Source organism: Monodelphis domestica, chromosome 1 (assembly GCF_027887165.1).
Source record: "Monodelphis domestica isolate mMonDom1 chromosome 1, mMonDom1.pri, whole genome shotgun sequence".
Classification (NCBI taxonomy): Eukaryota; Metazoa; Chordata; class Mammalia; order Didelphimorphia; family Didelphidae; genus Monodelphis; species Monodelphis domestica.
This window is the reverse complement of record NC_077227.1, coordinates 707017038-707041642: the sequence shown is the minus strand read 5'-3', so window position 1 is coordinate 707041642 and position 24605 is coordinate 707017038. Positions and strand designations below refer to the sequence as shown.

Genomic DNA, 24605 nt, shown 5'->3' with positions numbered 1-24605 from the left:
GACCTTTTCCTCCTTTTTCACAAAATATTTTGTACCTTATGCACATAAAAATATTTTTATCACCATTTGTCTGTCATCTCATTATCAAACTGTAAAAATTTTTGAGTGTAATGACCATTTCAAATTCTAACTTTGTGTCTTTCCAAGCCTCTCAGCCCAGTCCTGTATATACAGTTGACACTTTGGAGTGGGGGGGGGGGGGGCGGGGTTCGTGGAGGACTGGTTGAATTGAATTCCATTCTTATTTTAATTGGAAGATTCATAATGAAAGCAAAGGCTATAACTAGTGTTTTCCTTTTTTATCTTACTTTACTCATCCTACCAAGTTCTGTTTTCTTGAGAAAGTAGTAAACTTGTCCTGAGATCCTATTGGTTACATGATGACCACATTAAGTGTGTATGTTTCATATTTTAATCTTGATATATTTGAATGTTGTTCACTAATCTTAAATTTGTTTTTCTCTTTTCTTATGTCCATAGTAAAAATATGCATTACTATATGGCTTTTAATATCCCCCTTTCTATTTCTATATGCATCACCTCAGGTCAGGCAAAGATCACTGTTAGATAGATTTTTTGTTGTTGTTGTTGTTTTGTAGTTTTATTTTATTCTTTAGCTAAAATGTTGTGCTTGAAATTAAGGTAAACTGGGGCCAAAACTCCAAGCAAGTTTAATTTATTGGTATGCTAGTAATTATCAATAAAAGGAGTCTTTAGCTTTTCAGAAAGTAAAATAATCTCAAATTAAGCCAGATAGATCATTTTTACAGATAAGGAGAGTCCAAAAACTAGAAGGCAGCACAGCATTGTAGATGACAACAATATAATTGATTACAAAGTCTAAGGTATCACAGGAATGGAGGAACAATATGATTGACTAGAAATTGGGAATACAGGCTAAAAACAAATCCTTATTCCTTCTAGGAAATTCTGATAACTAAGGGTATATAGATAACATATTTCTTCTGATTTTACAAGGGCAGTAATGGCATAGAAATATCAAGCTTTCTTTTAATTAGAAATTGAACCTTTAGAGAGGAAAACCAAACTCATGAACTTAATTCACAAAGAAAGTTGGCTTAGGCAGCTGTAGAAAATGGTGGAGATTATACAGAATGGAATCAATTTTATGTTTTCAATAGCATTATAGAAATTATGATTTATGCAGTCATATTGTCACTTTAGCTTTTCTGTGTATCTCTAGCATCTTACTGATAGACTTTCCTGCCTCTCCATTTTTGTTAATAGGCATGTTATTGAAAAACAAGTATCATAACTGTGTTTGCTTTCCAGTATTTAAATCCCAAATTGAACCTAGTTTGTGAAAACCTTTGTTTCTCTTGTTCATTATGACAGTAAGAGTTTCAAATTGCTCTGTAGTAGTTCTATGTTCCCATAAGTCATTTTGATGGGTGCTAGCTTCTGAATAAAGTATAAATACATTCTCCATTGCTGTCTGAATTTCCTTAACTTACTCTTATTGATCTTGCTCTTTGTTGCAAGTATAGGGAATGTACTGACAGAATGTGGTATTTTTGGGATTGTTTAAATAGTGGACACTTTCCAGTGTTGAAAAGTTCAGGTTATGGATTCCAGATGGAGTAATGGCATTTTTCCTCAGGGGTCCCCCTTTGTATACCTGCAGCATCATGTTGTGGTTGTTAAAACACTTGGGTACATACATGGAGGTTGTAAGTTTGCAGGAAGTATTATTTAATGTAGCAGGGTCTCTAGTTATGAAAGTTGGAGTTTCCTCAAGTATGAATTTATTTTAATAATCTAATAAGATGTTTACCTTCCTTATTTTATATAGTTGTTTTACTTCTTACACCTTTTATGTAGCCTTGTCAAATAAATATTTACAAAGTACTTGCTATTTCACGGGCTCTTTGCTAATACTGGAGATATATACACAATAAATCTATGCCTAAAAGGAGTTTTTGCTCTAAATGGGGAAGAGGTGATATAGGACTGGAGGTCAGGAGAGAGCCATGGACTGACTAAGTAGATCTAGGGATGATCATTAAACCCTTTTGAGCTAATGAGATTACCAAGTAAAGAAACATAGGAGAATTATAGAGAAGGCCTGGGGCAGAGCCTTGTGGTCCAACCTCAGGAAGTCATGTGAATAAGGCCTAGTAGAAGATACTGAAAAGACAGGTTATGGGAGAACCTTGAAAGAAATACATCTCATAAATCCAGAGAGAAAGCAATATCTGATATGAGGTGGTCACAAGGATGAAGGCTGATGAATGACCTTAAAATTTGGCAATTTAACACAGTTACTTAGAGAGAGAAATTACAGTTGACTGAAGTCACAAGCCAAATTTCAAAGGGTTTAGAAGAGAGAGAAAAAAGAAGTAGAGAGAGTAAGGTAGAAATTTTTTCCAGGGAGATTTAGCTTAGAAGAGAAATATGGATGACATAGCTTTCATGGATAGAAGAATCTATTGAGGATTTTTTAAGGATGAGAAAGACAAGAAAGAAAATAAAGCTTGTAGGTGGCAAAGAAGGAACCAGTAGAAAGGGAGAAATTAAAGTTTAGGGAAAGAATGGAAATGATAGTGGGGAATAATCTGATGAAAATTTGAAGAGACAATTGGCAGGAGCATCTTCATCAAAGTTTGTGAAAGTTATGAAAAAGAAAATAGTGGGGAATGATGTCAGAGAGAAGAGGATATGAGAAGGGGAAAAGAGGGAGCTCAACAATTGGCCCCAATTTTTTTCATTGAAGTACAGGGTGTGAAGTTCTTAGGGTTGCATGGAGAGATGGGATGTTATAGGAGGCAGTCATGAAGAGAGAAGAGGTGATTCAAAGCAGCTGCCTTGGTGAGTGAGAGAATTGACTAGGTAGAAATAGATGTGCTGGGAAATACCAAGGATTTCTGGGGATTGAAGTCTGGAGCACAAAATTTCCAGTTTTACAAGAGTCTGATAGAGAAATGTGTAGAGTGAATCAAGAGGAGGGAGAAACTTGGGACTGGTAGGCCCATTAAGAGAATGTTGAACTAGTCTGAGCCAGAGGTTCATGAGGGGGTTTGAGTTTATGTGATAACATGGAGAATGAAAAGAGAAGATAATACGGTATAGCTCTCCCTTAATGAGAGAATATTGAAGGATGCCTGATTATTATTCTGAAGTCTCTAAGCCAGCCAGAGTATCACAGGTGGAAATCACTTTTGTTCAAGTATCACAGGTGGAAATCACTTTTGTTCATATGTCAAAGTAGGAAAGGGAAGAGGAGAATGGTGTGATTTCTAGTGTTAGGTTATAGTTCAGTTAAGGAAGCTTCCAGTGCTAAGTGCTTGTGCTTGACATTATTACAACATGATAATCTTCTGTGTATACATATTGAACTCTTATTCAGATGCTAAAGCCTCCCTTGGTAAATTTTTGTTTGTCCAAAAATTCTACTCATGTACTCTCCAATCCAAATACTATAGTGCATCTAGGTTGAGGCTAAAATGAAAGGAATTATTAATACATGTATATCTATATGCTTATATAATGTACATCAAATATGAACGTATTTATCATCTTCTTTTTTTTTAACCCTTACCTTCCATCTTGGAGTCAATACTGTGTATTGGCTCCAAGGCAGAAGAGTGGTATGGGCTAGGCAATGGGGGTCAAGTGACTTGCCCAGGGTCACACAGCTGGGAAGTGTCTGAGGCCAGATTTGAACCTAGGACCTCCCATCTCTAGGCCTGGCTCTCAATCCACTGAGCTACCCAGCTGCCCCCTATTTATTTTTTTAAAGGAATCAACTGGTAGTCAAAAACTGCTCTCAAATTTCTAAATGTAAGAGGAAACTATAGTAAACACTTTAGTCAGGAGACTAAAAGTCTCTAAAAGTGAAAAATGTTCAGGTGATGAATGAAAGGTGTGTGCTTTAGTTAACAATTTATGGAATCTTTTCATTGATGTGTGAAAGACTCAAAGTATTGTGTTAGAAGGGGAAAATATGGTTCAGTGGGAAGCAGGAAAACAAGATTTAAGATCATCTCATCTTCCATTGACTAGCTCTACATTTAGGCAAAGTCTTTTAAATTAAATTCTCAACTTTTTTTCCCCATCTGTAAAACCAGCATAATAATATTGTGCCTGCCCACATCACACAGATATTATATCACACAGATATTATAAGGACGAATGAGTTCACTTGATGTAAAAATACTTTGATGTTTTCAGAAGAAAGCAATTTTATAAATACAAGGTATTATTATATCACAACTTTAAAAATAATATCTATTATTTATAATGAATACTATGCTAGAACTATCATTGGTTATAAATTTGCTAAGCCTTTAAAATACAAAAGTGTAGTACAATTAAATCAGATTAAAAAGATAATGAATTTTTTGCTTTGAAAGTACCAAGAATGAGAAGGAAGAGGAGGCAGCACTGTAATTGGTGATTTTGAGGTTATTGAAAAGCTTCCTTCCTCTTAGAATGTGCACCATGCTCTCTGCCAGAGAGTTTTTGCTCTTTTATAAAAGCTTTTAACCTTGTTTCACCACTTTTCTTTATGGATGTTCCTTGGCAGTCACCAGTCCAAGAATAGTTTAGATGAAAGTAGGGTCTTATGAGGGTTCCTACCCAATCATATCAAGAACTTAGGGGCCAGGAATCAGTCTGCCCCATTTAAAAAAATAATCTGAGTAATGTGAGTCAGGATTGAGTAGTAAAGAAATCTAGAACCAGAAAAGACAGCTGTGGCAAGAATCGGCGAATTTGATCAAATGAATTTTCAGAGATCAGGAAATCAAGAGTGAAACCAAAATGTGAAACAGTATTAATTAAGTGATTCAAGATGACGTCTCTCCAGTGTTGTAACTTATGGTTCATTCCCAGTAGGTAGTTGGATATAGGATGTTCTTATGCACAAAAACTATATCCTCCACAATCCGATTACTCTTAAAGGCAGGAAGATCTAGTACAAGCCTTTGTTACCAGAAAAAAAGACATAAAAGTTCTGGATTTAAGTTTACTCATAGGTTTTTTTCCTCCCTATTAAGATAGATGTTGGAAGTAAGTATTCAATACTGTATACATTTTGCTTTCTGTTATCTTACTTTTTTTTTTCCTTCTTTTCTTAATGTCATAGAATGAACTGAAAAACGTTTACCTCTGAGTCTTCCAACTTTCCATATTGAAACACGGTCAATTTAATTTGGAATTTCAGTAGATTCCAGTTTACTTTCTTTGGGAATAAAAACCAAAATTTACTAAAGTTTGTAAAGAATGTTCCATATTTCCTAAATAGTAGATCTTTCCTTTTTTCATTTGTCTCTTTCTCCAACTTCTCTCTTTATCTTCCCTCCCGAGTATGCATAGACAGGTATGCCCTCTGTGTGTGTGTGTGTGTGTGTGTGTGTGTGTGTGTGTGTGTGTGTGTGTGTGTGTTGCTAGTTAAAACCCAGTTTATCTTTTCTTTATGAGACCTTTCTCAGAAAAGATCAACTCTGAGTTGTATTACATTGGAAATCTCATATCAATATGTATTTCTTGCATACAGCCTACTTGGGAAGTAAGATTACTGGCTAGGTAGTAGTAGTCTCTCGGAAGCCGAGGATGACGATTGTCTTTGTACATTTTGTGCACAAAGATACTTGTGCGTGAAGGAGATTTAAGTGGAAAAGTCGATGCACAGAGACAGTCCCACTCTTGGCATTGGAAGCCTGGGTCCAGTGGCACAAAAAGTCGTTACACCTGGAGACTTCCTCAGCTGCATGGGATGACTGTGTTGTCTTTTGTGCTCCAACACGCCCTAAGCACTCCACAGTGCCTTGCTGTATCGCCATCTCAGCTGTTGAACCTTCTTCTTGGTTTCTTCCGCCTGTTCTGCCGAAACTCTCTTCACATGCTGGGTGAGCAAAGCCCTGGTTCACCAGGGGTCGACGACCCGATAACTACCCTCACAAGGTTTGGCCGGCCTGTCGAAGCCCTTGCCTGGGGTGTGGCTGCTGCTGCATACTAGCAGATACTAGGAGCCACAAGTGAGAGCTGGGTGTCAGGTGGGGGTCAGAGGCTGGAGAGCTGCCCTAGGAGGGCACGACAAGCCCTCCATACCAGAGATACTACCCCTCCCTGAACACCCCATACATCCCAGATTACTGGCTAATCATGAAGTATTTTAAAAAGAGTTCAGTGGTCACCCCAAGAGGTTTGCTGGAAGAAGTTGGAGTTTTCATTTCAAGCTTCAACTTAACTCCTTTAGGCTACAATTCTTATATTGTGCAAATAATCATTAATTTCCCTTTAAAATTGTTTAAATATGTTATTTCATTAATATTTTCTAGACATATTTAATGTAAAAAATTTAAACAGGCATTAAAAAAATTTTGAGTTCCAAATTTTCTTCCCCTCCTCCCTTTCTCCTCTTTGAGAAGGCAAGCAATATTATATCAGTTATACATGTGGAGTCATGCAATATATTTCTGTATTAGCCATGTCCGTATTAATTTTTTGCTGTTGTTGTGGTGAATAGCATATAAACAATGTTGCTTGCATAATTGAACATTTTTCTTAATTTCCTTAATTTCTTAATTTCAAAAAAAAAAAAAAACCCTAAGTTTGTGGTTCCTTAACTTTTTCTAATGCACTAGAATTCCTGAACCCTACTTATGGGCCTGATTTCTCATTGTCTACCTGGAATTTTTTCTTCTGGTCATATACAAATATACTCTGAGAATTTTTAACACGAGCCATTTTGTCATAATATACTTCACTAATATATTTCAGACCGTTCTCTTCCCTGTTTATTAGTACTTAGCTGTATTTGCCTCCCTTAGAGCAACTAAGACATTTCTAGGCAAATAGGTAAATAACCATCTCTCCTGGTCCTTTCTGTGCTTCGAGTAAGGGTGGCTTTAATATTCAGATGGGACAAACCACCATATTTTAATTGTCTTCAGCCAGCATTTATGCAGCATGAAAGATATCCAAGTAACTCTAGTTGACTTTATGACTTTCTAGTGGAGCATGGCATATGTGAAGAGTCTTCAGACCATATGCAGTGAAATTCTAATTCATATAGTGTTTTTGTAGACTATATTTTGGGTAGAATATGGCCTTTTGGATATTCACTTGATTGTTACATACATCCAGCTATACTGAGAAATTATAAATTCTGCATTATTATATTGGAGAATACTGTAGATTTTGTTCTGAGTTTCCTATCTATCTTAATATGTTGGATAGGGGTGGAGGATGGTGTTTCTGTTTCAATACTCTATTTAGCCATGGGTAAAATCAGTGCCTTCTAAAGTTATTTCGTCCTGTACCTTTCATCTATATTAAGATAAAGGGAAGATTTCTGTATGCTCAGTTAGGAATCTTATCATGTATGGAACCTACTGCATTCAAATTTAGTGAATTTAGATTAGGGTTAGATCATTTGTACATGTCTTTGAGGCTTATTTAAAGAGTTTTATAAATTTCTTTGGCCTAGAGAGAAAAAGAAAATCAATCATGTCTTCATCAGAAATAATGCAGAAAGTTGGACATAATTTTCAGCTATTTTCATGAAAACAGTACTGTTGGGATAGTATTCCGTTGAAAAGATGTATGGAGCAAGAGGGAGAAATATTGGGCACCCAAAGCATTCAATCTCTTCTTTCCCAATCTGTCTGGATCCCTCTCAGATTCTTCTGTTTCTTGGAGGGCACAGTTAGAAAAGAAAGGGAAAAAGCTTTTGAGAGTTCTCACTAAACTAAACTTTATAGACATAGCTTTTGTGATTTCATCAAGTTCTAAAAATATCTCCCTCTTTCAATTTAAAGTATCAGTATTAGGCATTTATCACCTTCCCTCTTGCATGTAATGTAATCACAAATATAAAGGCCTAAAGATAGACTTAATGTTGCCATGTCCTTGTTCTTATCTCTTTGTCTCCTTTAGAGAGTTCAAGTCACAAGCAAATTTGCAAAAAGTAGAGGAAATTTATTAATAGAATGTATCATGTACTATCACATGATAAAAATATATTTCAGCCTGGTTAAATAAAGAACTTACCACACTACAAAATGGTGGTTAAACATGATTAGAGAAAAATTAGAAAATTTACATAGTGTTTGCTATATATTGCTTATTAATAATGATATCACTTATAAAAACTGAATATTTGGAATACCAGTGTTACTTAACTTAGAATAGGATATGCCCAAGGATCATTGGTTCTGGAGTTCCCTAGGAACGTTAAGGATAAGTTATTATAATTCCTAGTTTAGTGGAATTCCCCTAGTGTAGTGATAGGAATCTTTTTATAGTTCAGTGCTGGTCCCTACCCCTGTCTCATCCCCCAGACCAAGTGTCCCTCCTCTTCTCCCACAGCATGCCACGCTCGACCCCACCCCACCCCCATGCCATACCCCACCTGCCTTGCTTCCATTGAGCTGTTGGGCAGAGGGGTGGGTGAAGTGAAGAATGTTCTCAGGCTCATGGAGAGGGGAAGGGGGGCAGGGACAGCTCTGCCCTGAGTCTCTCTGACTTTCTAATAGTGAACTCTTGCATGAACTCTGACTGGCAGCTGCAGGTGTGCGCACCCACAGAGAGGGGCTGTATTTGCCCTTTTGGGCTTGTGTGTCATAGGATCACCGTCATGACCCTAGTGGATGAGATTGAGAAAAGAAAGCATAGAAAAAAATGAGGCAACTAAGGAAAATCAACTAGACATTACTCTTATGGTTCTCAATAATAGAAAGAAGAGAAGGACTTCGAAAAGGATACCAATTTGAAAGAAATAGAAGAAGAAGCAGCTGGGTGTGAGCCAGGCCTAGACATAGGAAGTCCTGGGTTCAACTATGGTCTCAAGATACTTCCTAGCATTGTGACCCATGGCAAGTCACTTAGCCTACATTGCCTACCCTTTATTGCTTTTACCCGAGAATCAACACTAAGATAGAAGGTAAGGGTTTACAAAAATAAAAAGAAATAGAAGAATTGACTTTTCCAACCATATAATAATTGTGTAAATTACATTATATAAAGTTTTATATAAAGATAAAAATTTCTAGCATTTGAATGCATGTTTCTATCAGAATTTGATTAGTGGCAGAGAAAAGATTTCTTCATTACACAATTTTGCAGTTAGATACTTTTATAACTAATTCTGAAATATTCAACATTGCCCACCTCCAAATGTCATATTGTCATACATAAGAATTCTCTTTATGGCAAAAAGATTTCCAACCCCATCCACTGACCTACTTACTTCAAACAGTGTTTTGGTCCCTGAATTTCTGATACAGCTAGAGAATTCAAGCACTTTTTATCATTGTGATAGGATCTGACCTTTACTAAAGGTATAAGAACCCACTTCAGCATTTTTTTCCTCTACAAGACATACTCAAGATATTTTATTCTATTTAATTATACTACTATTGCCAGAATATGCTTCATTTTAAAGGAAATAAACTTTTTGTACATTTTATAAATTGTTACTGTGTATTTTAGATAAGTCAACTCTTTAAAAAGTTGACTATGGGAATCCTTTCAGAAATAGTAGGTATTTTAATTGTCAAAAGTGATCTATGATCATTCCTTACTTAAGGCTTTCTGTTGTATTTCTATGTCAATAAGCCATCATCTCCATCCTACCTTCAAAGATTTATAATTTAGCTGTGAAGAAATTATATAAGAGCCAGATAAGTAGTCTAGTCAGGAAATGCTTTATAATTTAAGAGACATTATTTTAGAATGGTTTCACAGGGGTTATTTACTAATTTGTATATATCATGTTAAGCCTTCCATAACATCTCCATGTTCTCTTCCCTGCCCCCCAAATTTTTTTAAGCCTTGGATTTCCTTTTTTGTCTTTGTGTCTCTAGCCCACTAAGTCCTTGCACTTATAGGCACATAATAAGTGTTTGTTGGACTGAAAGGAAGTAGGCCTTATATGAAGACCTAAATGGAGAGGGAAATGGAGATGCCATTATAGCAGGGTAAAACAACTGGGGAGCCTTGTTTCCTATGTCAAGGAGCAACTTGGGATTTTTCAAGAAAATTAACGGTTTGTATTGGGGCACTTTGGGATAGTTTATGAATAGGATCTCATATAAAACAATGGTTGGTTTCCATAGCCATCCATTCTAACTTTAGGAGTGATGTATGCTGAAAAAAACCTCTCCTGTCTAGTCTTTTTCCCCTTCACATTTTCATCATCTATTTTCACTTCTATGCATGTATTCTCTCAGTCTCAGTACACACTTTTACTGTTCTCTCCAGGAATATGCTATTTTTAAATGCCTGTTCTTGAGAGCTGAAAATCCCTTGTGGGGTTCTTTCAAGTTGTCACATTTTCATATAAGCAAACAGGGACCTAGACCTATAGAGATCCTACTGGCTATGATTTCTTTGAGACACTTGGAGAACAGCTTCAGACATGTAGTTCCTTGGCCTTCCTGTATAAAAATAAGTTGGTACATTTAACACTGGGCTTAGTAAACTTAGAAGCCATCCAGTCCAGTTTTTTATTTTGCAGAGGAGTAAACTTAGCTCCATTTAAGTCAACTGACTTTCTCAAAGTCCCGCAGGTACCTTCTAAATCAGTACTATTTCCACCATACCACACTGACTCTCTGTACATGTGTGAATTTGAGAGACAGGAAGTTTTTTGTATAATTCCAAGATTGGTCTCAGATATAAATATAACCTAGAACAAATATCCAAGGATTACAGTTCCAGGATGTTTTTTAAAAAGAGGGTGATAGAAAATGAACAGAGAAAGAAATTCTGAATTGGTGTTTGGGAGATATAAATTAATAAAATAATTATTACTGTTTTAAGTTTTCCTGTGTAAGTTCTCAAGTCCATGATATAATAAAATCTGTTATGGGGCAGCTAGATGGCTCAGTGAATTGAGAGTCTGGCCTAAAGACTGGAGGCCCTGGATTCAAATGTGGCCTCAGACATTTCCTAGCCTGTGTGATCCTGGGCAAGTTCACTTAACCTTCATTGCCTGACCCTTAAAACTCTTATGCCTTTGAACCCATACACAGTATTGATTTTAAAGCATAAAGTCAGGGTTTCTTGAAAAAGAAAACCTGTTAAAGGAACAAAATGGTGCATGATAGCTTTCTTCAAGTACTTAAAAGATTGTCATATGGAGTGAGTTTTAGACTACTTCATGTTGATCTCTCCCTTCCTCCTTCCCCCGGCCCTCTCTCTCTCTCCCTCTCCAATCTGGAAAATGTATTCAAATTTTTTTGGCCCTCCTTTGTACCTGAGAAGTCTGAATTTTTTCTTTTATTCGGTTATTTACATTACCTTATTACAAAAGTTGGGTATTTGATCAAAGGCTAATTAATTTCTGAACTTTTTCTGTGTCATCATTCTCTCTACTCCTCTCCCCTATTCCCTTATTTTCTTACTTTGACTCAAGTATATATGGAAACTGCAGTGGGGAAAGTTGTGATGTAGAATTGTTTGTATGTAGTTTGAATAAGCAGATCTAGGCTTTTTGTAAGGAAAAAAACTGACAATAAGAGCTGACTAAAAGAGGAGTGAGCTTCCTGGAGATGTAATTTATTCTTCTTTACTCTGTGCCCTGATAAAAAGACTAATCACTTATTTGAATTATAGAAAGGATTCCTTTTCATGTATCGATTGGATTAAATGGCCACTCATGTCTATTCCGACTGATTCCAATTCTTTGATTCTAGTATTCTATAATATAGCTAGAAGGACATTGATTCCAAATCTACCTCAGATGCAGGTTTGGTGAACAGAACATGAAGGCAGGGAGAGGAGTCATCATCCCATTCTCAGCTGACCCACTTAGGCCATACCTAGAAGATTGTCTTCAATTGTAGACATTACATGTTGATGTGGCAGTTTAAAACATGAATGAAATCTTAGGATTCATTTATAGAGAAGTGGAGTGTTAGACTAGAGAAATAGATGGTAGTCTCACACATATGTATAGGTATACTCAGTATACCTCTCTCTTGGGCTGAAGGGATCTTATCCCTTCCCCCTCCTGAGTCCTGACCTGTCCATCAGGATTCTTTGCATGCTTGGGTTGAGCCAGAAAGTAGGTGGAGCAGAGCTGGGGGGTTTTTTTTTTGGACTAATAAGGGACTGGAGAGACAGGTGAGGCAGAGAAAAATTAATGGAGAATAGAGGAAACATGATTGGAGGATTTAGAGTAAGAAAGAGATTTTAAACTATGCTGACCTTTCCTATTAATAAATTTTATAAAATTGATAACTGGGTAGATATATTAATTTTCACTTGTAACACTCTGGAATGTTATTTTTGGTTCTGGGAAGTTCTGTAAATATTAAAAATTTGGGGAAAGCTGAGGCAGGTAGAAATTAGTTTCTCTCTGCAAGGAGTATTATTTTTATGAGGTTTATTAAAGGTCAAAGGTTAAAGAAAATACAAGCCATGAGGCCCACCCAAATTTCACTCACATCATGAGACGTGTCTGTTTGCCAGAGGAGCCAGGAAGAGAAGAGCCCCTGCCATGGGCGGAGACCCTTTAAATAATGATTTTGCTCTTGGCCCAGGTGAGAATTCAGTGAGATTACAAAGCATTCTGGGGAAGTGGAGCAAGGACTTCTGGCGATTGAAGTCCTGGATTCAAGTCTATTTTTACAGTTCATTGATTGAGTGTTATCTATAGGAGAGTCAATCTAGAATTATTGTGGGCATTTACCTGGGAAAATATGGAGAACATGATAACAGTCATGAAGTATGTTGAAGAAGCTAGACTCCTAGGGGCAAAACTAGGAGTAATTGATTTTTTTTACTAAGTTACATAATACATGTATAACCCAGTGGAGTTGCTTGTGTAACAATTTAAATTAAATTATCAGGCTGCTAGTAGCTTTAGTAGCTTTATCATGTCAAATTAGTGATAGTAAAGAGAGGGAAATGTAGGAAAGAGGTAAAGAGTTTATTAGCTTACTCCCCTATATGCCCTTTGATAGACTGAAGTTCACCACCCACTGGTGTTCCTCCAGGTTCCAAACTCTAGCCAGAAGAGCATGAGAGAGAGCAGAACCTGGGTCTCCCTTTATAAGCAGTTTTCTTCACCTACTAGCTCTCCTACATCCTATCTCAGTAACCAATCATAGTTCCTTAATTTGTCTGGCACCACCCGTTGGTGGGTGGGGCAGTGCCTATGGGATCAGTTTCCAGTCTTCTTGGTTTCAACTTCCTTTCTCTGAGGACCTGTCTATCCTTGCATATCTCAATGGTAAAGGATCTCCAGGTCCCTGATTGATAACATCAAAACAAAAAGGACATAATGAGGGAAACTCCCTTCCCACACTTGTTTGCTCCTTTAGGGAAGAAATAGGGAGGGAGAAAACATGAATCATGGAACCGTGGAAGAATATTTTAAATAAATAAAATTGTAAAAAGTCACAGAGGCTGATTTAAGTGTATACAAAAACTTCCTAATAATGCTCTTCAAAAGTAGAATAAGTTGCTTCTGGGAATTTTTCTTTTGGGAAAAGTGTTATAGGCCAGAGGTGGCAAGTCAAATGGATCCCTGAGGGCCACATGTTGACTTAGAAAACCATATATTAAAACTATCTGTGTTGTATTGACCATTTATTTTTTATTTTATCATTTCCTAGTTATATTTTAATCTGATTTGAGCAGGTTTGACCTCTCTGTTCTAGATGACCTCTGAACTACCTTCTAGTTCCAAGATTTTGTGATATTAGGAATGAAGTAATAAAATGGAGAACAACCAGATGATATCAAGCTAGGATGATGAATGGCCTTGAGATCATGCTATATAAGGACTTACTCAAGGAATTACAGCCTGCCATGTGACTCTCCTGGTCTTCCAGTTAGAACTCTTTGTTTCTTTAGAGCTAAGGTTTCAGGTACATTTAAGATTTCCTCTCCTGAGCCAGGAGTAGTGATATTCTCCCCTGCCTCAGATTATTTTGTATTTACTTATTTTATTTGCTCTTCATCTCCCAGTCTGATCTAAGTTTCTTTAGGCCAGGGATCCTTAGTGTCTTGCAATGCTTCTTCCAAAGTAGATGATTAATAAATAGTTGTTGGTCAGTCAATCAGCAAGCATTTAGTAAGCAATTACTAAGAGACAAAGTGCTGTATTCAACTCTGGGGATACAAATGAAAAGTAAAAGTATTTTGAATTGAGACAATAACTATCCTTAAAAGAGAGATTCAATTTATTTAGCTTATCCCCAGAGGGCAGAATGATCTAGGACAGTGGTGGGGAATCTTTTAGAGACCAAGTACTCAAATTGTACCCTCATGCCACTTGTGCACTTCTCACTTACCCCAAATAGGGGAGGGAGGAAGCTGCTCCCACCTGCTTATGTGTCATAAGTTTGTCAACACAGAAGTAGGAGGACTTAGGAGAAGTTAGAGAAAACTTTAGACTCTATGAGGGGGGAAAATCCCTAGCAATTCTTTAGTGATTGAAGTTGTTTTTCTCATTCTCATTATTATGCTATTTTAAAATTATATATATATATATATATATACATATATGTATATATAATTTATAATAACTTATAAATTATATATATTATTTATCTCATTCTCATCTTTTGCAGTTGAATTCAGATATAAATGGTACTGGGATTCATCATTATATTCTTCCCCTATATATATATTTTGGGGAGTGTTCATTGAATGCATCTTTGGGGGCAGTTCCAGTAGGAGAACAAAAAGATATGCACTTCATTCTGTTCCTTATTGTTTTGAGTTTTTATTTTCTGCTAGATCTGTTTTGAAAGCCTTTCATCTATTATAGCTCTGAGATTCTGAGAGTTTTGCAGGACATCTATTTTAAATATCCCAGATATTTATGTATCAATATTATGTCTGGATGATTGTGGTTATCAGTTTTTTCTTTGATAATCCAATCCAATCCAAAAAGCATTTATTAAGCACCTATTATGTACTAGGCACTGTGCTAAGCTCTGGATATAGTTGATAAAGAGAAAGAATTCCTGTCCTGGAGGAGCTTATAGTCTACTGGAGAAGGGCAGAGAGACAACATATTGAAGGGGGGTGGGGGACAGGTCTTGCTGATGGGAAGTAGAAAATCACCAGCTTGTTTCCTGGAGTTGAAACCAGGCAGAGCAGCACATGCAAAGATAAATGATCTGAGAGTCCAATTGTACTATCTATGAGGCATTTAGAGGAGTTTGGTGCACTAATCTTCAAGCCCTTCATTTAGAGGGGAGAGGATGTTGAGGATGGTGATATCAATCATATTGATGAACTTAACTTGGAGGTGGGGTGGGTAGGCTGAGGGACTGTGGCATATTTTGTTCTATTGAATTAAAACCAAGCAGGGCAGAATATAGAGTAGAGTGATGATGCTTTGGTCCCAGTTACATTTGTTGTAGTCTCAAAAATATTTCAAAGACTGTTTATAGAATGGAAATTATCAAGTGAGTCTTTTAAAGAGAACAAGTTTTGGATTTGTAGCCAGTACAGTTTGTACTGTTTCTGTCATGATCTGCATTGATCAATATGTCCAGGCTTTTTAAGAATAACCTTTCTATAATTAATGTGGGGCAATGACCTGTTTTAGAATCACTATCCTAAACTCCTTGCTTCTGTAAATAAAGCCACATGATTTAGCCACTTGTCCAACATTTCTTTGTCAATCTCATATTGGCTCAGTTCATGTTGAGTTCATTGTCTTTTTTAACTGTTTGTAATTTGTTATTGTTCAAGTATGATGGCTTTTCTGTTCTTTTCAGATTCTGAAGTTTATGTTCAGTTTTTCTGATACACTATCCTTGCTTAGTTTCCATTAAATCTCATATAGAAGATAATAGATGTGTAAGTTGCAGGCTATATTTGAAATTTGGTCTATAAAATCAAGGAGGTCATTCAAATATCTACTTTTCCCCTGTATATTACCTTTTGCAGGAGGTTGCATGATGATAACATCAATTCTAGCCTGTATCAAGTAATATAGTCCTGATTTTTATTTGTTTAGCTTCTTGAAAGAAGAAAGGCTTGTCCTCATTTTTGGCATATTTTGTACCTTTTGCAAGTTTTATGCATAGCATGAGAATTGGAGCCAGCATATGAAACAAAAACTAATAAACACTAGAATTTGAGGATTGAGTCAAATGCTATTAATAAAGTAGGGGAAGGATGGAGACCAAGAAAATCAAAGATAGACTCTTGTTTGCTTCTACCTTAGTGTGGATTATTATTTTATTGTAGTGCTTATTTGGAAAGAAACCAGGGAGTTTTATAAAAATCTTAAAATGTGACAATCAGGTCCAATTTGTCTATAATATAATAGTGGGACCAGGAAAGGAAAAAAGTTGTTTATCCATTATACAACAGGAAATGTCATACTAACAAAAAGCATAGGGATGCCCACAGCCTTCCCTAAAAATAGGCATAAAGAATGAAGGAAATATGTCATCACACCAAGGGTATAGCAGAGAAGCTTCTTTCAGAAGTCATTTTCCATTTCACTTTCATTAGAAGCCCAGAGAATGTTGTAAGTCTCTTCATAGAACCCAGACCATTTGAAAAAATATACCCAGGAAATTGCTATGAGACAATCACATCAACTGAAAGTGAAGTGAAAAACGCTTTGGAAGGAGCCATTTTGAGGTTGAAATGTAATGACCTGCCTGGATTCTTTACTAGATGTACCCAAAAGGCTTAATCTCAAATAAACATTAATTATTCCTTCTATGCTTTCTTGTGTGAGTTCGTCAGAAGGTTCACATTTTAAATGTTTAATGATCTGTCTCTCTAGCTTAGTCAAAAAAGATTTTTAAGGTTTCTGCTCCATAGCAGGTATAGTACTAAGCAATGGGGGTATATAGAAGAATAAAAGACAGCACCTGCTCTCAAGGAGACAACATGCAATACCTATGTGAGCTCATGACAGGGTAAATTGGTGATAATCAATGAGTAATGGAAAATGATATAAAATATATCTTTGAAGAAGTGTACAATTACAAAAGTCAGGTGGCAAGAGTGGGGGATGAAATATGAATTGTCTGATTGCCACATTGCGACTCATGAAATATTTAAAGACTGGAAAAAAACCTCTCTCAAAGTGGGCTGCATAGACTCTCCGTGAAGGTTTTATTGGAGGACGTGGAAAAGAATCACAGAATGAGAAGTCTCAGGATGCTGGTTTCGCTATTGGAAGGCAGTACATCAAACAAATGAAAGTAATTCCATTGTTTTAATACAGAAAAATTAGAAAGTAGGGAACTTTGGAGGAGGCCCAGCATTATATAGGTTAATTTGAACCCCTCCTCCCCCTTTTTCTTTGTTCAGGTGATGGAGGCAGGGGAGGTAGACATGTAGAAATAAAAATTCCCCCCTACCTCTCAGAAGTTCTCATTCTAATGCCCTGTCAAGTTTAAGCAGTTCATTTGGGCAGAGTAAATAATCTTTTGATTATAATGTCTGTATACTTAATAGTTCTTTCATGGTTAAAGTTAAGAGCTGTTTTGAATGAACAATTTTAGCTCTGCAAAAATTTCTTGGAAAAAAAAAAGCTTTTCACTGATTTTCCATGCCTTTTGGTATGGAAAGTAAAGTTGGACTGCATACTCAGGTAGGGTTGTAATGCCCAAAAATTACTTGGGAGGAGGGAATGATTTTCTTGCCACTGAAAAACACAGAAAAGCTTTTTTCCACTTAAGGTTATATAAGACATAGGCTGTGCTTTTTTGCCAGCTTGAATGAATCTATATTGGAATGCATAAGCCTAAAACTCTGGCAAAGCCAAAAAGTTTTCTCCAAGCATGGAGAATCCAACAGCTCAACACTGCTCTCTAATGGCTTTCTGCTCTTTTGTACTTTGTCTTCACTCAACTTGGGCCAGAGTCAAAGATGAGACTAACACAAGGCCTGCCTTACAACTGTCATTATTTGGGCTATTTGAGTCCCATGACAGCTTGGAAGTGAGTCTAGGGTGAATGTTAAGGCATTCACATGGGGTCTGAGTAGTAAGGATGCCCTCTGGGCCCCTTGGGATGGGCAATGGCTTATCTGCTACTTTTAGCAGCCAGCTGCAGCTGGGATCAGGTGGAGATTTTGGAAGTGCACTGAGAGAGAAGAGTTGAGAAAACAGGGTGTAATGAGGAAAAAAAAAGAATGAGGATTTTAGCCTTCTTAGAGCAATTAGAGAGTTCTTTGATAAAGCAGAAATATTAGTGGCACTAGAATTCTAGGGGATTAAAAAACTAGATTGGAAGATTTAGTTATTTGTCTCAAGATTTTTTTTGTGGGCATAAAGTCTCTCCCACCCCCACCTCCACCCCGGGTCCCAAATATTTTTCATGCTTTAAATGAGTAGAGTGTCAGGAGAAACAGTTTTATTTGGGGCAACAGCACATCTAATTTGAAAAGCCAACTTTTTGTACTTTTCCCTTGCTCTATTGAAAGTTCTGAAAGATGACCAAACTTTCCCTGATATCTATGAGAGAATTAATCTTGGGATTACTGAGCTTATATATTAGGTCTAGCTATCTATTAAGATTAAAGTAGAATTCATTTATAAACATTGGTGTTTTTTTCCCATTGATATGCCCTTGGGAATATTTTATTTTATTTTCTGTTAAGTGGTGAGGATTTAAAAGTTAAAATGACTATATTGATTATGGTAGCAGCAAATATCTATATCATTAAAGAGCACTTAGCAATAATTGTTGGTATATGTATTACTGTTGTAGTTCCTTGACAAAGCATCTTTAAAAATTATAATGAAGGGGGCAGCTGGGTAGCTTAGTGGATTGAGAGCCAGACCTAGAGGTGGGAGGTCCTGGGTTTAAATCTGGCCTCAGCCACTTCCCAGCTGTGTGCCCCTGGACAAGTCACTTGACTCCATTGCCTAGTGTTTACCACTCTTCTGCCTTGGAACCAATACACAGTATTGAAGGTAAAGGCTTTACCTAAAAATAAATAGACAAACAAATAAACAAACAAATAAAATAAATTATAGCCTAAAGGAAAAATTTAAAACAATAGGATTCATGCAGTTATAACTAAGTATGTATTTGCATGGAAACTGGTAATTTCAACATTTCTTTGTTTCTTTTGTGACTGACATTTATATTCTTTGTATTGATTAATTTCAGATTTAAAGTAGGGTCAGGATTTGAGGCAGCAAGTGAAGGAGCATCTGGAACTCAGTGCCTTTTAACTAGAGAAGGTGGCTGGGGTTGTATTGAAGGGCAACACAAAGAAAGGAAGAACATTCAATTAAGGTTCTCAGAACAATGAGAGAGGCAGGAATAACACATTTGCTTCAGTCCTTGTAAGAGCTTGTCTAGGGTAGAACATGAGAAAGAAGGGAGGTGGGGAGGTATGACATTAATGAAGATTAGCTGGATTTTCAAAATATTTAGTAAATTTCTCAGTGGGCTTCTCTGTCTTTTCCTTTTTCTTCCAGAAACCAAAAGACAGCAATAATTTAGCATACTGCCTTTATTCTCAATTAAAATGAAAACTTTAAAGGTATGGGTTTTTTTTTTTGTATAAATGCTTTAATTATTTAGAAGATCTGTTATTTCAATTTTGTGAGTTCTTCTTCCACTAATGTTAAATATTAGCCCATCATGTATTAAGTGGAGGGTTTCATAAGTTGCTCTGACTATTCAATTCTTTCTCCTCCTGGTGGACCGTTTGTCAGTGAGTCTCTCTGTAGGTTGAACTTTGGGTAAGAGTCAAGCCAGTAAGCCCAGACTCAAATTTTTGTCATTGCCTCTTAAGAATCCAATGTCACCCTTATTCTACAGAGGGATCATAGTGAAAATTTCCCTTAACAAATTCACAGTGAAGGAAGCTCATTCTGTTTCTTCCTGAACCTCAGGAAGTCTTCTCTCTCAGAATGTCCCGATACAGTTTACTTTTAAAGACCAAACTGTTCAATTTGGTATTCTTTCACCTACTTTAAGAATAATAGTCATATGTATGAACATTTTGCCCATGTCATACAGTGGATAAGGAGAAGATTAGCTTTAGAAGTTCAAAGAGGAAAACATATTTAAATCACTGACTTCCCTTCACTTTAAGTAGTTGGTTGTCACAACTGTAAAAAATGTAGATTTGGGAATGTTCCTCATAACTGATCATGGTAAGAATGAATGAGTTCCTCAAGGAGACAAGTTGAGAAAAGAGTTAAATGAGCAAAATGCAATGTCCCAGTAATGTGCAGATTTGAACATACCCTACAGGGAAGTAATCGTAAATGAATCAAAGGGAAAGTAAAGTTGGTTTCAGCTGCATTGAATTCGAAGTTGGCTTTTTTTTCTGGGCTAGTTGGAAAACCATCTTTATATTAGTAAATTACACTAAACTAAAGCAGTTCTGTGAAGCATAGGTACTTTAATAGGTATTATCCCCATTTTACAGATTAGAAAATTAAGATGGAAAGCTTTTAAGTGATTTGTGTTTGGTCACATAAGATAGTAAATGTCAGTAAAAAGGATCAATTTTGATTCTGGATCTTTATTACTCTATTTATTTTTTATTTATTTTTATTTATTCTGTTTATTTTATTATATACTCTATTACTTTTACAGAATTCTACCCATTACAGATCAAACTACAGGATAATCTATTTCAACTTCAAATATATTAATATATTAACCTTTAAAAAAGCTTTATCTTCCAACTTAATCATTAATATCATGTATTGGTTCCAAGGTGGAAGACTAGTTAGGGACTAGGCAATGAGGGTTCATCTAAGACCAGAACCTTTCATAGACAGGCCAGACACAGAAATAAGACTTCACATTAAACAAACTGTGGCCATAATTGAACCACACTATTGTTTAGATCTAAAGGGAACTTCATGAACCATAAGGCAGAAATTAAGGAAATTATTCTTGTGCTCATTAAATCTGCCATAAAACACTAATAATTCATTGCACAGCTAGAGTATTTTATATTTTTCAAAATCATAATTATCACATCTGATTCTTTTTGACAGTGGCATTTAAAATACAAGAAAAAGACAGTAAAGTGTGTGTAGGAAGGTGACTACTTTATGGCCACAGAGTAGATTAGAAGAAGAGCTTGGAATTTGATTCCTAATTTTGTCACTTTGTTTCACTGTGTCATATGATCATTCATGCAGTAAGAATTAAGTATTTACCATGTAATAAGCACTACAGACCTTTGTTTATAGCCCTTACCTTCCACCTTAGAATCAATATTATTGATTGGTTCCAATGCAGAAGAGTGGTAAGGGCTAGGCAATGGGGGTTAAAGTGACTTGTCCATAGCTAGGCAGTATCAGAGGCCAGATTTGAACCTAGGACCTCTCATCTCTAGGCCTGGCTCTCCATCCATTGTGTTACCCAGCTGCCTCCAACACTAGAGATTTTTTAAAAGAAATTATCTCTGAGATCTCATTGATCCTTTAGGGAAAAGTCATTATGCCAGTGGAGTTCATCACTTGTTTGGTGATTGGGGAGTGGAACATTTGCGTAATATAATGAGTAGAAGGAATGTTGGACTTAGTCACAAAGACCCGAGTTCAAATCCATTCTCATACCTAATTGTGTAAGTAACTTGCCCTAGGAGAGTAAAGTCTAAAGAGGACTGGAAAGGGTAGGAGGTGGCTTGTTTATGAAGGGCTTTGGAGATAGTCTACTGTGGTGACAGTTCTCTCTTACTTTATTATCCCTTCTACATTGTGGCAGTTGGGATGGGGCTGCTCCTTTCACCAGTGATCTGGATTATCTGAGTAAAATTTTTTTTCTCCCTTCCTTTGTGCCAGAGAAGGCTGAATTTTTTTCTTTAATGGAGTGTTTACAGAACCTTATATGCATTTATAAGTTGCTAAACTTTTAAAGACATCTCTATATTTCTAGTGTGTCATCTGCTGACCTTTGCGGTCTTTTCATAAACTTTAACTTTTTATTTATTTTAACTTAAAAAAAAAGAATATATATATATATATTAAAAAGTAAAATGTTGTTATACAATTCTATACATATGTTATGCATTTATGAGTTGCTAAACTTAAGGTCTGCTGACCTTCCAAATGCTGTCTTCAGCTTCCTCAAAACTCCGGTTTAATTTCTTATGCTAACCTGCAATATATAAACTGTGGTGGGCAAAGTCACAATGTAAGGGATACTTTTACTTTCAAAGATACCACCTTTGTCTTAAGTCAACCACATTATATTCTTTATTATATATTCTCTCACCCACCCATATTACAGTAGCTTCCTGGTTGGTCTATCTACTTCAAGTCTCTTCTCTCCTCTAATTCATCCTCCTCTTGTTTGTCAGTGGATCTTCCAAATGCACAGCTCTGACTGTCTCCCCCCTCCCCTTATTCAGTTACCTCCAATTGTGTGTCCCTATTAACTTCAGAATCCTTTTGACTTGCAAAGATGTGATCTGGTGCTCTTGTACAAGATACTCACTTGTTCTACTTAACCACCTGACAGTAGCTTCCTGAGTTATATCAGGGCTCCTCTTTTCCTGGAAGCTTTTCCTAATCCCCCTTTTTATCCACAATTGTTTGCATGCCTTTTAGGCTCATAACTTGGAGAGCAAGTCCAGCTTTTTTGTCCTTTATTTCCACAGCCAACATGCACAACTCCTTAATAAATGATCATTGGGTGACTTTTGATAATGTTCATGGTATTCATGGCCCTTGACCAGGGGTTGGGAGTTTTTTGGTTCAAATCTCAAATATATGCAGGCTAAATTTCAGGGCCATATATACTAGTTACTCTCTACCAGCATGCCTTAATTCCTTTGTTTATAAGGATCTCCTTATGAAAACCATACCACCTGAGATGTACTTACTAGCTTTTCTCAGTAACTCTTTATTTTTAAAATATTTTTCCATGTTTACATGATTCATTTTCTTCCCCCTCCCCCCTCCCCCAGAAGCAACAAGCAATTCCACTGGGTTGTACAAATATTTTCTAGCCCAGTAATATTGAAAGATTGTTGGCTCCTGTTTTAGTCAGTTTCTTATTGATTAAAGATGTTCCATTCTACAGTTATAACCTATGTTCTCAGCCTAATCTCCTTACTCTTATGGAAATCTTTGATGCCTGGAAATATTCTGTCAGATTATCCTTAAACAAAATTAGTTCAGGTACTATTTTACATAGGGGCAGCTAGGTGGCACAGTGGATAAGGTACTGGGATTGGAGTCCAGAAGATTCATCTTTATGTTAAAATCTAGTCTCTGACACTTACTAGCTGTGTGACCTAGGCAAGTCACTTTACCCTGTTTACCTCAGTTTCTTCATCTGTGAAATGAACTGGAATAGGAAATGGCAAGAACTCTAATACCTTTGTCAAGAAAACCCCAAATGGAGTCATGAATAGTTGAACACAACTACTATTTTTTTAGAAGACTAATAAGTATATAGGTGTGGCAGAATATAGTTACTTGTAATTAATTGTTACATATAGTGTGACATCTGTAACTGATTTCTATAGCAATCTTACCCTTCCTTACAACTTCCAGAATGGGCATCAGGGAGAGAGAAAGACATCATGTAATCATATTATTTAGATCACCAGAATAGATACATAGATATCCATATGTATTAAGTTTTGTACAACTACATAGAAATAAATTTGAGGTTGGTAAAGTTTTTGGAAAGGATCTCTTTAATATTGACTTATGCCATCCTGAAATTTTTGCTGCTAGGCAATGTTTTTGAGTTTGCAGGAAAAAAAGGGGGGTGGGCATCTGGAATTGTTGTCATTTATTCTGACTCCTTGCTGTGACAAATCAGATTAAAATGCCATTGGGAAATATTTAGCAAAATAACTAAAAATACAGTAGAGCATAGGTAATGTTAATATGTGGTTTTCTATATGATTTAGTGGTACCCATTTCTATTTGAGTTTGAACCACAGTCTTAGTTTGGCTGAAATTTGGTAGTTATTTTTCCATACCACTTTTTAAAAAGTCTTTCACATATTCTAAAGATCCCTAGATTCTTAGGTGAATTAATAGATAGTAACACTACTAAAAGTTTATTATTCTAAAACATGGGACCCCTTTAGCCTTTGGACCTTTTAGGGAGATATTATATTTATAAGTTCACAAGTTCTGTATCCAGGCATCATTATGTCTTTCTGTGCTTTAGAATGCAAAGGTAGAAAAATCTAGACTAGCCTTGCTAGGTTTTTTTTGGTTTGTTTTTGTTTTGTTTTGTTTTGTTTTGTTTTGTTTTGTTTTGTTTTGTTTTTGGTGCTTGTTTATGTGTCTCCAGAATGAGAAGTTTTCTCTAGTAAGCCACCCTTTTTGGAATTTATTTTGTCTCTTGACCTCATGGAATCTTTCCATTTTCCCCACCAGGTTCTCTTGGCCCTCTGTATTTAGGGAGATTTACCAATTATTTATAAAGCCAGTTACCTTTAAATATGTATGTTTAGGGGGACCAAGTAACACAAAAACAGTTTATAAATTTTCCAGCAAAGTCAACTTAATAAACAAAACAAATCTTCAAAAAATTAGCCTCTTTGAGGGAATGACTTCTTTGAGAGATGGAGTATTATAGTATTCTCCCTCTTACCCCAAACTGCTCTTCCTTGAAACCATTACAAATTGTTTTGGCTTTTGTGAATTTAGATGACATCATATTGAAGCAATAAAACCCTCTTTTAAACCTTCAGTA

At 36.2% G+C, this 24605-nt stretch overlaps 1 protein-coding gene across 4 annotated transcripts in view; it reads left to right on the top strand.

Moving 5' to 3' along the window:
• The window catches only part of ANKRD11 (ankyrin repeat domain containing 11), a 257700-nt gene that overhangs the window by 201161 nt on the left and 31934 nt on the right, over positions 1 to 24605 (top strand). The gene's annotated exons all lie outside the window — the stretch shown is intronic.